Source organism: Dermacentor albipictus, chromosome 6, assembly GCF_038994185.2.
Source record: "Dermacentor albipictus isolate Rhodes 1998 colony chromosome 6, USDA_Dalb.pri_finalv2, whole genome shotgun sequence".
Lineage (NCBI taxonomy): Eukaryota > Metazoa > Arthropoda > Arachnida > Ixodida > Ixodidae > Dermacentor > Dermacentor albipictus.
In genome coordinates, this window is record NC_091826.1 from 97,864,484 (window position 1) to 97,879,401 (window position 14,918).

Sequence of the window (14,918 nt, forward strand, 5' to 3'; positions counted from 1 at the left end):
ATAAAAGTATTATCCTTTCTTTATATGGCGGTTCAATAATTAATAATTTACTAATAGATACTTGACCTTCTGTGCCAAACTGCGGCTTTTTTAGTCGTTTTGTGTTCCATTTAGTGTACAATGTCTATTTATAAAAAGTGTACAATGAACAAAAAAGAACAATGCAACACTTGCGGGACCATTACAGAGCGAAGGCAGTAACTTCCTACAAAGCAGTGTCTTTCCAGCACTCTAGTTTAAACTGTTCACACGTAAAAACGTGATACGTAAGCTGATACCTGTCATGCAGAATCGTGAGCAGAGCTGACGGACCACTGCGGACGCGTGGTGATGATGACAGATTGGCAATACTTTTTAAAGGGGCAGTGACAAATAGGCACGTAGCCTTCTTGACTCATTTACATATTCTATAAATGCTTATTAATCAAGCATACTACCCAAACCTTCTTATCATTTTCACTCTTTCACCTTGTACTATGCTCTCTCCCTATCTACCTCCTGTGTGGAACTATGCCTGTAGCGTATCCAGTCTTATTAATATCTTCCCTGGTTCTTTCACCATTACTCTAGACGTCTCTTCCTTATCTCGACGGCTGAAAATTTCATCCTTCCATCAACTTTAAATTGCAACGCTTCTCGAAGGTGGACAATAAATGTGGGTCTTGCTGGGTGAACCCCTTTGCATCCCCTTGGAATACTTTGCAATGTTTTCGATTGCCGCAGACGCAGGCACATGCCTCATACTTTGGAGTATATTTCCGCTGGTATGCTCATTTCCTTTCGCAACCAGCTAGTGCCTACAATAGCAAGACACCATTATTTGTGTTATCGTACCGATTTACCGTTCAGGAATCTTTGTTTGGAAACAGGCATAAGGTGCCTCATAAAGACTGGCCAACGTTTCGATAGGAGGACCTATCTTCGTCAAAAGCGGCTTTGACGAAGATAGCGCCTCCTATCGAAAGGTGGGTAGGCCTTTCTGAGGCACCCTATCCCTTTTTACAAACTTTATACCACACTGTGCTATTCCACCTGTCAGCCCCTTTCTTATTTTAGAATCTTTGTTGTAATTCCTGTAGATCTCAATGTTAGTTCTTAGTTTCCATCCTTAGTATCATGTTTACCGTCTCTGTTTTTTCTCACATTCTTTTTCATGACTCCTTTTTTCTATTCATACTTTTGATTTGATCCCCCTGTACTTGGTAGCCAACTTTCTCGACCTCTTCTTTTATTCTTTATCCACCTTATCGAGGCAAAAATATTTGTACACTTTAGCCACCCATTGAAGTCATTCATCTTCCTCAGTCTTTTTGCGAAGTTAATTTTGCTCTGTGCTTCTCTGACTTCAAAAGGGTTACAAACCACGTCGAACTGCTCTGATACATTTGGGATTTCCCCATGGGCTCTAAAACCTAAACAGCCTACCTATCTTTGGTTGACTTAAAACCACGACAAGCTGCTTGATTCTAGGCGCAAAGTGGTATTTGCGATAGTTAGCACTGGCAACATTACTTATTTCCATATTTCCAATTTAGTGTAGCCCTGAAAATTTCATCTAGAAATGTCATTCAAAACACCTATTCTGTCTGCACTTATTCAATACAGAGATAATATCATTTAGGATTCTGTGATTACCCATTATACCATTCTTTTACTAGATGAGGCACTCCAATTTTTATATCTTGCATTTTCATTATATTGACACGTGTACTTGCCTATTTTTATCGCGACTACGTTTACCCTCAAACAAATGTTATCGCACAGCGCGGGACGCGCCTGCATGTATCGGAAGATTCTGGAATATTATCGATGCTTACTGTTATCCAGCTTACTGTCCGTTACATACAAAGTATTTACTAAGGAGATTGCAAATAGAATCAGGAACACCTTAGACTTCCGTCAACCAAAGGACCAGGCAGGATTCTGTAAAGGCTACTAAGCAATAGACCATATTCACGCTATCAATCAGGTGATAGAGAAATGTACGGAATACAACCAACCCTTACATATAGCTTTAATTGACTACGAGAAAGCGTTTGATTCAGTCGAAACCTCAGCAGTCACGGAGGCATTATGGAATCAGGGTGTAGACGAGCTGTATCTAAAAATACTGAAATATATTTATAGCGGCTCCACAGCCACCGTAGTCCTCCATAAAGAAAGCAACAAAATCCCAATAAAGAAAGGCGTCAGGCAGGGAGATACGATCTCTGCAATGTCATTCGCAGCGTGTTTACCGGAGGTATTCAGAGACCTGGATTGGGAACAATTGGGGATAAGAGTTAATGGAGGATACCCTAGTAACTTGCGATTCGCTGATAATATTGCCTTGCTTAGAAACTCAGGGGACCAATTGCAATGCATGTTCACTGACCTGGGGAGGCAAAGCAGAAGGGTGGGTCTAAAAATTAATCTGCAGAAAACGAAAGTAATGTTTAACAGTCTCGAAAGAGAACATCAGTGTACGATAGGTAGCGAGGCACTGGAAGTGGTAAGCGAATACATCTACTTAGGAAAGGGAGTGACCGCGGATCCGGATCATGAGACGGAAATTATCAAAAGAATAATGGGCTGGGGTGCGTTTGGCAGGCATTCTAAGATCATGAACAGCAGGTTGCCATTATCCCTCAAGAGAAAAGTGTATAATAGCTGTGTCTTATCAGTACTCACGTACGGTGCTGAAACCTGGAGGCTTCCGAAAAGGGTTCTACTTAAATTGAGGACGACGCAACGAGCTATCGAAAGAAGAATGAAAGGTGTGACGTTAAGGGAAAAGAAAAGAGCAGATTGGGTGAGGGAGCAAATGCGAGTTAATTACATCTTAGTTGAAATAAGGAAAAAGAAATGGGCACGGGCAGGACATGTAACGAGGAGGGAAGACAACCGATGGTCATTAAGGGTTCCGGACTGGATTCCAAGGGAAGGGAAGCGTAGCAATGGGCGGCAGAAAGTTAGGTGGGCAGATGAGATTAAGAAGTTTTCAGGGATAATATCGCCAAAATTAGTATGTGAGTGCGGTAGTTGGAGAAGTTGTGGGCGCAACCTGGCTGCTGCTGTTGTTGATGATGATGATTATCAGTGCTTCTATCCGCTGTCTGTTGTCGCCGAACTTTCCGTAATCTGATTGCATGTATGCGCGACGCGAATGGTGAAGATCTTTGTGGAAGCCACGTGGGTCCCAGCGATTACTCTGGAACATTCGATGACTGATGTATAAGCCGACATGGTTGACCCGCTGATCAGATTTTCGACGATCGGCGAGTGTGTTCGCCGTTATCGTTGTTCTTTGAGTGTAACCTGCTTTTGAGGGCACAAGTTCGCCCAATAAAGGTTAATTTCTACAATCGCAGTTCTGCTGGCTTCTTCGCCGTCACTACAACGTGACAATATTTATAATCGACGCCACTGTAACAAGCATATATGAGCTCCTCTTATTCTTATCATCTTTGCCCGTGTAGTTCAGATTCATGAAGCTTTCACGCCACCCAACGGCGATTTTCTTTGTTTAATTACTTGAATGGCTCTATTCAATTTTGCTCTGTTCCTGGGACCCAGCTTGTTAAATAGCGCTGTATTTGGATTCCATGTGGTCCGCCTACAGTGTAATTAAGGACATTTTCTTCTGTATTCGTCCAGTAAAAGTTTTGTGCTACAAATTATAATCTCCTAGGCTTTTATGGTGTTTGATCTGGCTGAATTTGGCTGCCGCATTCTTTCATGTCGAAGATATCTCTAAGCACGTCTCCGGTTATACCGCAGGATGTCCTCCTCCTCGGAAATGTTACCGTACTGATCCTTTATAGCCGTTTCAGGACACCTATTTGGTGCTGCTAGCGCTATTATGTAGCTCCTGAATGATCCTGGTGTGCCTTTGCCTGTTTTGAGAATATCATGTGCCTCATGGTACCTCATGCATTACATTTATTCTTACGCAAAGCTCACTAGCCACCACATTTTTTCCCTTGTAATTGTTAATTATAAGGAGTACCCTTTCGTAATATCCCAACTTTTTTGCTTTCTGTAATTCTTGGATACCTGCTTAATTCTTCTATCATCATCATCAGCAGCAGCAGCAGTAGCATCATTATCAGCCTGGTTACTCCCACTGCAGGGAAAATGCCTCTCCCATACTTCTCCAACAATCGCGGGCATGTATTAAATTGTGGCCATGTTGTCCCTGCAAACTTCTTCATCTCATCCGCCCGCCTAACTTCCTGCCGCCCCCTGCTACGCTTCCCTTTCCTTGGAATCCAGTCCGTAACCCTTAATGACCATCGGTTAACTTCCCTCCTCAATACATGTCCTGCACATGCCCATTTCGTTTTCGTGTTTTCAACTAAGATGTTATTACCTCACGTTTGTTCAATCAAGAATCTGCTCTTTTCTTATCCCTTAACGTTACACCCAACATTTTTCTTTCCATAGCTCCTTGCGTCGTTCTAAAGTTCAATAGAACCTTTTTCGTCAGCCTCCAGGTTTCTGTCCCGTACGTGAGTACTGGTAGGACACAGCTGTTATACACTTTTCTCTCGATGGATAATGGCAGCCTGGTGCTCATGGTCTGAGAATGGCTCTCAAACGCACCCCAACCCATTCTTATTTTTCTCATTATTTCATCTCCTGATCCGGATCCGCGGTCACTACCTGCCCTAAGTAGATGCATTTTCTTACCACTTCCAGTATTTCCCTACCTATCGTAAACTGCTGTTCTCTTCCTGAGACTGCTAAATATTACTTTAATTTCCTGGAGAATAATTTTTAGACCCACCCTTTTGCTTTGCCTCCCCAGGTCAGTGAGCATGCATTGCAATTAGTCCCCTGAGCTACTAAGCAAGGCAATATCATTAGCGAATCGCAAGTTACTTAGGTATTCTCCATTAATTCTTATTCCCAATTGTTCCCAAACCAGGTCTCTAAATACCTCCTGTAAACACGCTGTGAATAGCATTGGAGAGATCGTATCGCGCTGCCTGACGCCTTTCTTTATTGGGATTTTGTTGCTTTCTTTATGGAGGACTACGGTGGCTCTGGAGCCACTATAAATAGATTTCAGTAATTTTACATATGGCCTGTCTACACCTTGGTTCCGTAATGCCTCTCTGATGGCTGGGGTTTCGACTGAATCAAACGCTTTCTCGTAATCAATGAAAGCTGTATATAAGGGTTGATTATATTCTGCACATTTCTCTATCAGCTGATTGATAGTGTGAATATGGTCAATTGTTGAGTAGCCTTTACTTATCCCTGCGTGCTCCTTTGCTTGACAGAAGTCTATGCTGTTCCTGATTCTATTTGCAATTACCTCAGTAAATAGTTTGTAGGCAACTGACAATAAGCTGATCGGTCTCTAATTTTTCAAGTCTTTGGCATCCCCTTTCTTATGGATTAGGATTATGTTAGCGTTTTTCCAAGATTCCTGTACACTCGATGACATGATACATTACGTACACAGGGTGGACAGTTTTTCTAGAACAATCTGCCCACCATCCTTGAACAAATCTGCTGTTACCTGATTCTCCCCAGCTGCCTTCCCTTTTTGCATAGCTCCCAAGGCTTTCTTTATAGTTCCGGCGTTACATGTGAGATTTCAAATTCCTCTAGAGTATTCTCTCTTCCATAATCGTCGTGGGTGGCACGTGGGCGGCACTGGTAGTGTATATATCACTATAGAACTCCTCAGCCACTTGAGCTATGTCATCCATATTAGTAATACTATTGCAGGCTTTTTCTCTTAACGCATACATCTGATTTTTGCCAAATTCCTAGTTTTTTCTGCAGTGCTTTTAGGCTTCTTCCGTTCCTGAGAGCGTGTTCAATTCTATTCATATATTTCCTTATGTCAGCTGGCTAACGCTTGTTGATTAACTTTCAAAGTTCTGCCAGTTCTATTCTAGGACGCGCCCGTTTTTAGCACTGTATATGCTCCTTTTGGCCTCCTAACCTCACTGAGCCCTATTATATCCCATTTACTGCCCTCCAATTCCTCCAATAGCACTGCTACACTCGCCTCACTAGATAACGTTCTAGCGTTTTACGTTCCGAGTTTCAGATTGCAATGGCGGTCTGTTTGGACCCAAGTATTGTTAGCACCCTCTGCAGCGTCACAGGACTGACCGCCGCCGTGGTCAGTTGCATCGCAGCCTCCGAGGACTGAGGCCCGGGCTTTCATTGTTGTATACATATAGGAGGTTGTGACCAAGTTCTGCACCAGGGTGGCCAATTCTGCTCTGGTGAGGGAGTGCGTTACCGCTTCTGGTCACCGGAATCAGGCTGCACTCCAGGACTGTTTATGCAAATATATCAGCACGTAGATTTTTTTATGCGGTGGAAAATTGCGCTGCACCGGGATTCGAACCACGGTCCTCTTAGCTATAGCTATTTTAATATATAGCTTATTCTCATATAAATTGCTTATAGCTCTTCTATAGCTTATTTTACTTAGTTGTTCGGTTACTTACACAATCTCTGTTTTCAACCTAAATAATTTCTGGCCACCATTGTCTGATTTACTGCGGTAGAACGTATAGCAGTTCCTTAGTATGACTGGCTGCTGTGGAATGCGCGTGAATTTTCTTAATGATTTTTCATGTCACTGTATTCTGCATATCACTAAGATTTAAGTATTTGTCTAAAGTTGCATCATGTCATTGAATGGTGTCAGGCTGCCCAGGCTATCTGTTCTTTGTTCATCTATCCTGATCAGTGTAGTCGTTAGTAAACCGTTACTAAGTATAAGGCCTAGTCGAAACATCTCCGCCTATTTCTGGATTGCCGCGTTACCTGTTCATTAGACCTTTGTTCTTGGTTACCTACTACAATAAAGTTCTGTTTTTCGCAAAGGTCCACCTATAGAGAAGCATGTAATCACTCACTTTTCGATTCATCAGATTCGCATAATATCTCCTAGTAGCAACACTGGCATGGTTTTCCGAATTCATTGTTAATACGTCATCCTGACGACATAGAGTAAGACAATGTGAAAACTGAGTTTGAAATGAATTTCTTTATTCGGCAAACATGTGTACAAAAACCAAGTGGCACTGAAAGCACAACAATAGCAGTGGGCAAAGTTGGCGATCACCGAAACCTGATCAACGGGTCAAGTGCGTCGGCTATTCGTACGTGGCAGTTCCATAGTTCCAGGACAATCACTGGTGCCCGTGTGTCTCCACAAAATAAAACACAATTCTCGTCACGCTTGCAATCTCGTTGCAGAAGGGTGGCCGACCACGCAGGTTACCAACGTGAATCAGTAATAACATCCGAAAAAAGTTCCGGTACACGTAGGCGCAACTTGCGCTTAAGATACATTTAGGTGCCAGCGCGTGGAATATGGTGCCCGGAAAACGGTTGAATAAATGATAAAAAAAATTCTGTCAATAATATTGTTTTATATCCACCATCGAATTATCTGTTTGATCGCTGGTATCACTACTGTTTCATAAGTAAGCTACTGCCAGCGACATCATTTTTCGTACCTTGTTAAGCTGTTTATATGTTTATTTTACCCTTTCTCACTTCCTAGCTCGCCTAATGGGCATGGCTACGCCTAGACTATCTTTGACAAGTTGTTGCATCACTACCATATAAAACTGACAGTGACCATCGTATGCTCCAAAAATGAGCAGTGTCGCTCGAAAGGTGAAGCACTGACAGCGATAGGAAGATTTAGCGTTGCGCTAGACCTTCTCAAGTGGTGCTCTAACTTTACGCGGTTTTGACTAACGCTGATGCGCCATAATTTCTGGCATCCTTGTATGTTTCAACAGGCCGTGCAGGGTCTGCAATGACACAGGTGCCGCCACTCTGCCCGTAATGAGCCGCGCCATTAAATTTACGTCACTTTCATGTGTGATCGTTATCATTCTTTACCACTTCTATATTTTATTTGTCTTAGAATACGTAGGATAAATTACATGCGCTTTTAATGTTATGTTTGCTGGCTGCCGTTCTCAATGGTTTGAGAAATAATATAGCCATGAACACAACACGCAGTGTGAATAATTTCAGTGAGACAATTTTATTTAATAATTTTATTTACTTATTAGAGTACCCTAAGGGCTCGTAAGAGCATTACATAAGGGGGGACGAAAAAGTTCAAGCATAAGTGAAATATATACAATGCAAATGTATGAAGGCATTGGGAACCATAAAAAAATGATTTGAACATCTAGCAGAAGCAAACAAAAATAAAAAGGAAATAAATAAATAAAAGGGAAACGGAGTTTATACAATGTTTAGTACCGTGAAGTACGCATAAGAAGCTAAAATGCGATGCAAACACTCAGTACCCATCAGAACACGAGTTTAAAAACACAATCGAATGATGATTTAGGTAAACAGCCTACACAGATACATATCAGCTGAAACAGATTGAATTTTATACAATGCCAAGCACGTACAAACACTGTTTAAGTAAATATTGAAGCAAATGTGGGCTCGGACAGGTTGATAAACTCTAAACAGGTTAGCAGTGCAGCATTAAATCATGATGATTCCGTAAGCGAGACAATGTTTGCAAGTAGCGAGTTCCATTCGGCAATAGATAAAACTAGAGGCGAATTTCGATAACCGTTAGTCCTGGCAAATATAGGTTTCACTTTATGAACATGGTCTCTGCGGGTCCAAATTTGGGGAGCGGGAAGAATATGTAGGGGCTCGAGCGAATGCGATGTTGCTGTGTTAATGGCTACGGAATAAGGACAACCGTGATAATTTCCTGCGCATATCAAGTGAAGGCAGATTAAGTAATTTCTTTAAGTCGGACACCCATTTATATCGAGAGTATGAAGTTAAGATGAACGGCGCAGCTTTATTTTGAACTGATTCGAGTAGGTTCGTGAGATTAGAGTGATGGGGGTGCCAAAATATGGACGCATATTCTAAACAAGGTCTGATAAGAGAACTGTATACACGAAGTCTGGTATCTGTGTTAGCAAAGTGTAAGTGCCGTTTCAGGTCACCGAGTTTTTTGCACGCTTTTGGGGTGATGTGGTAAATGTGAGCATTCCAGCCTAAAGTGGAGGTAAACAGGACACCCAAGTACTTGATTGAAGATAATGAGTCAACAGTAATACCACGTATAGCATGTTCGTCAGAGGTAGGTCGAGTTATCGAAGCAAATGTCGGGTGTTTAATTTTGGCTATGTTAATTTCCATCCGCCATGTATCACACCAGTCAGTTAGTTTTGTTAAATCAGACTGCTGCACAGAGATGTTGGTAGGGCAGCCTATTTCATTATACAATATGCAGTCATCTGCGAAGAGATATATTTATGAGGTAATATAAGTTGCGATGTCATTGGATCCGTCCTTGAGGAACTCAAGGACGGATCTTTGAGGAACTCTCGAAGTGACGTGAGTGCAGTTAGAAAAGCAGTTGTTTAGACTGATTACTTGAAACTGGTTCTTTAGGAACTCCTCAATCTATCGCGTCGTGTTGTAGTCAAGCTGTAGGTTTCTAACTTTCAGTTTTAGTCGATTATAAGGTACTCGGTCGAAAGCTTCAGAAAAGTCAATAGAAATTACATGTGTACTAATCAATCTGTGCAAAGAAATGTGAATATCTGTTACAAGTTCCTAAATTTGCGTCTGACATGAGCCATTTTTGGCGAAAGCCATGTTGGTTATTGAGGAGCAGGTTATTATCGTAGAGAATATTCTATTGCATGCTATTAGAGTATAGTTAGTGTTCCAATAAATTGCAGCTAATAGATGTCAGTAATATAGGTCTGTAATTATTATGGTCTGCTGTACCACCAGATTTAAATATCGGTATCACTAATGCTGATTTCCAATCTTCCCGTAGGAACCCTGTATTGAGAGTTAACAAAACTGAAGAGTAGCGCGAGGCTAATTTTAGAAGTATAGCACTTATACCGTCAGGACCTGGGCAGGTTTGATGAGAAGGCCCGTCAATTGCACGAGAGACACCATGTTCCGTTATTGAGATGAATGAAAAAGGGAATTGAATAGATGGTTGTTCAAATATATGAGTGTTATCAAGTGGCAGTTCGGTAGTAAAAACTGCAGAGAAGCATTTGTTAAATAATTCTGTGCCGTCTTATGTGTTAAGCACTGCTCCGTTTTCGGAAATTAGTAAGGGAGCACTGTGATTTGGTTTTGTGTTAACTACTTGCAAAAACTTTTTTTGGATCAGTTTTTATCATATTCGGAAGGGTGCAAATAAAAAAGTTGTCATTAGCTTCGAGAATTCTAGTTTCTGTATGGCGCGCTTTGGTTTTGTAATTTTGCCAGCCTTCTGGAGTATTGCTTCGGCCAGCTTTCCTGAACGCTCTCTTTTTCTCGTTTACACACTTCTTCACTTCGCTGTTAAACCACGGATTGCTCTGCCTTGAGCTGATGGTCATTTTTGGTATACCTGTAGTCTCAACTTCTTTGCGTTTATCGTGGAACAAGCTTCAGTTATCATCTACAATTCTGTTTTGAAAATTGTTTGCAAGGTCGGCTGTAAATGAGGCTAACATACCAATCGTTCTGCGAATGTCGGCGCGTGCATAGTTGAGAATGCACTTTTTCGCTGTATATTTCTCGGCAGGTTTCAATGCAAATGAACATGGCACCACCCTGTGATCACTTAATGGTTCTAGCACATGTGTCGCTGCATGGTCTGGATTTTTTTTAATAATATCTAGTATGTGTTTACCCCGAGTGGGGTCGCGCACGACTTAAGTGATGCAAATACAAGGTTTGTAGAAAATGAAGACACTCAGATCTGTTGCTATTTTCCTTTAAGGAAGTGGTTGACTACTCGATACCTGGGTAATTAAAGTCACCGCCTAATATCAGTATACATTTTGAGAACTGGAATAACACCTGTTGTAGAGCGTCATTAAAAAAATGAACAAATTCCAAATGGCTATCAGGTGGACTATAGCATTCACCAATGACACATTGCGCATGTCCGATACGTGCAGAGACCCACACTATTTCAAGAAGAGAGTAGATTATCACTAGAGACGGTTGATAGTCATCTTTTATGACCACAATAAATCCGCCTCCTCGGAAGCCTTCCCGGTCCTTTCAAAAGATTGCAAAAGATGGGTCAAGTGCAAGTTCGCTGTTAGTGATGTCACTGGAAAGCCACCTTTCCGTACCTATTACTATATCTGTGGTGCAAGAATGTATGAGCGTTTTCAGTGCATCCATTTTATGGAAAGGGCTGCGGAAATTTGCCAAGAGCAATGGGGCGGCATGTACGGACGCAAACGTACGCCTCTCAGTTGTTTTTCGTCAATTACTGGAAGGTTGGTTCCTTGCAGCAACTTGTACAACATTATTAGTGACTGAATCAAACCGGTAAACAGAACCTTTAAAATGTAGAGACATAAAGCAAATACAAGAACGTTCGTTTCCTTCACGATTGCTCTTAGCAAATTCGCGCAACTTCCTATGAGCCAACTGTACCTTCGGCGAAAAGTCTTCTTCTATCGATACTTTAGGGTACTCGAACTTTTTCATTTTGTGGGATTTTGTAGGACTTCTGTTTTAGATTTAAAGTTGAGGAATTTAATTATAATAGAATGGTGAAAACTGTGACGGCGCTGACCAATACGATAAGTACGTTCAATGTCTCCAAAGTTGACGTTCAAGTGAGTGGCACAAAATTCCTTCACAATGGCTTCGGATTCGGCATATCCTTCATGGCCCTCTTCGGGTATACCAGTGATTATAAAGTTATTGCTCCTCATTCTGTTACTTATGTCGTCCACAACATCGACGAGTTCTTCATTTGTTTTAGATATGTTTGTCTTAACTTGCTGAACAAAATTCTTGACAGTGACAAAGTGCTTTCTGATTTTTGTACACTACTAATTTTTTTTCAATGGTGGTGACCCGAGTATTTAGGCTTGCAATTTGTTCGTTAACTTGTTCCAAATCGGACGAAATTTCTTCACGAAACTCTTTCAGAAAGGGCAGCACGTCCTCAATCTTGGGCCCAGGGTTACTCGCTACGTCTCCAGCTCGAAGCAAGAGCAGAGTGAGACAAATGCACAGCAATGTCTATGAGGGTCTGGGGCTAAGCGCGCAAATAAAGCACGAGCTGTCATGTAAACGTTCATCCCCACTGTGACTGCGGCATGCAAACAAACCAATGCGTGCGTGGTATGTGCACAGATCAACACCCATTTGAACATCAAAAAGGCACATAGACGGGGAATCAACGGCCACAAAAATCACCTAGGGCTAATCGAACAACTCAACATTATGGCCTACCTATGACAGGAAAACGCACAACTCAGCACATGCTGCTTGTGGCCGCCAAGCCCAACGAGTTGCTGCAGTGCTGGTGCCTTTATAGGTTCAGGTGGCACTGCTTCCGATACCGGCGATGCATACTCGTGAAGTTCGCTGCGGAACCAAGATAATCTTCAGGTGATGCAGAGCTTCGGTTTTTGATGATGGGCGGCCAGGCAGCACACGGTGGCAAGCACGAGTCAACCTATGACAGGAAAACGCACAACTCAGTATATGCTGCCTGTGGCCGCAAATCCCGCTTGTGGCCACAAATAGTGCTAGCAATATATACTGCATGTCATGGATAAGTACATATATACGGAAATATATGTGGAGTCTTACGGCAACATCAACGATGACGGTGAAGGCAAAATTTCGCCGGGAGTCTCCATGTAATTGATATTGCAGTTACAAAAAGTGTGTTTCGGTCAAAGTGTACATATTCGTAGCTTAGCTGTTTAGCTGCGTTTGAGTTATCACTCATTTATGTTGTTTCTAACCAAAATGCATTTTTATGTAACAAAGTGTGCGAATCAAGGGTTATAATTTGGGGCGTGTCTTATATCCTTGCGACTTATCTTTGCTTCTTAGTGTTTTGTCGCTTTACTAAGCCCTTAATTTTTTTTCGACAGTGAGTTGGCCGTTTTAAAAATTCACTTCACCTGCTGTGAATCGACGTCCCACAGCGGTGTCTACATTTCGTTAAATTGTATCCCGTCACACCAACCTCAAGCAAGCCCACCTTCCTTAGTTCGCTAGTTCTTTGTTCGTAACAGCTAAAGCTATGCAGAAATTGTGCGAAGTCGTGTCACGTTATTGCCAACACCGTTGCATTTTTTTCAATGGAGTACAAATTCCATGCGTGTATTGCCATTGACATGGCGACATATACATGGTTCGTGCGATTGTCTAACAACTAGTCAAAAATGAGGTCACAAGTTGTACCACGCTCGCTTACACCCATTCAATATTTATTAAAAAACGAATTATCACCAAGTGTAAATTCGAGTCGAGGGCCGCCGTAGTAATCATGCCGTTGCCGTCATACGACCATCGCCAACGTGGTCGTCATGTTGCCGCTGTCCTGACATACGCATGCTCGCGCCACATGTGCAGCAGATGCATTTACGCAAACACGTTTGTCCACCGGCTATAGCTTTGCAGAAGCCCAAATGTGCTGTTTGGGATTCTGCAAAAGCTGCAAGGCATTTGGCATAACATCGATTCCCGCACAGCGCGGTGTCAGCATTAGTTCTTTTTCTGCGACGAGTATTTATAAAAAGGAAGATTTCGCTAAAATATACGCTAAATTTCGCAAATATATATGGTCACTCTCACTACTGCATGTTATACTAAATATGAAACAAGTTGAAGCCTATATGTCTCTAAACCATACCATATCTGCAAAGTAGGAGCTCGGTACCTGAATGGTTCTATTCGTAGTTAATAAAGGGAAAATCAGATATCCACCCGTTCGTAGTGATCATTACGAATTCTTGAACACGTTATGCTTGTCAGGGTATCGACGCTGACGCGGGTTTGACGGATATCGCGCCAAACTTGCTTTAGGTACCTATGCGCTGAAGCATCTTAGGTGGCTGCTTGGCAGTTCAGAGGACCCACCCCATTGTTTGTGACGAGGCGTGAACACTATTCGAGGAGTGAACACGTTGAAAAAAATATGCCGAAAACGCAGAGACTTCGCACCTAGGTACCCGAAATACCTCTCTAGAGAGCACAGCAACATCATCAAATGGAAGGATATATGAATGCTGAAGAGCAGTACTGCGAAAACGCTAATACAGGCTCAGCAGAACAGGACGCGTTATCGGAAGTGGTGCTACTGAAGTTTCTACCGATCCACCATAGCTCGTTACTTTCTGCTGTATTCCTTCTGCGCTCTAAAGTATAGCCATGTAACTAATAATTTGAAAAAACAAGTTCTCCAGCTGCTAAGGAACCCGCCCTTTGTGCCCAAAGAGCATGTAAGCCTTGACAAGGATGCTTAAGACTTAAAAAAATTCTTTTTGGAAGTAAACCACGCTCGTATAATATATTTATTGACTGGAAAACTTGCGAGCAATGCTTCGTTTTCATGTTTTTGCGAACCAGGAGATTCAAATGTTTGTTAGTCGTCAGGCGGAGGTTAAAGAGGCGGCAACTTAGTTACTTAGAGGTGCGATGTTTATTACATAAGCCGGCCCTGACATGGATGCGGCGGTACTAAAGGGACACTAAAGATTACCAGAAACTCAAGGTAAAGTGGTAGAGCAATGTTCTAGAACGTCTAAAGCATCAATATAATCGAGAACAGAGCTTTAGTAACCGAGAAATTTAGGTAAATGCATGACACGATTTGAGACCCCCCAGCGACATTCCGGTACTAGCCCATCACGAAAGCACTCCTCATAATTTGTGTTACTAATACTAAACTACTCGTATTAAAATATCATTTCATTCGATTATAAGACGGAAAAAATGTTACGTGTCTACGTCAATTCGATTCTAAGAAAAAATAACATTTCGACGTTACCCTTCAGTATGGGTGTTCGAAAGGTTTCGTTTTCGCTCGACTCGGTGCGCTCGACTCTGCGCCGCGCATGCTTTGGAGTTTCAGTAGTTTGGTTATCGCGTCGTGCTGTGAGGGTTCTGCTGGCTCG

At 42.1% G+C, this 14,918-nt stretch overlaps 1 protein-coding gene across 3 annotated transcripts in view; it reads left to right on the forward strand.

Moving 5' to 3' along the window:
* LOC139061299 (calcium-activated chloride channel regulator 1-like) overlaps window positions 1–14,918 on the forward strand; it is a 332,028-nt gene that overhangs the window by 96,698 nt on the left and 220,412 nt on the right. The gene's annotated exons all lie outside the window — the stretch shown is intronic.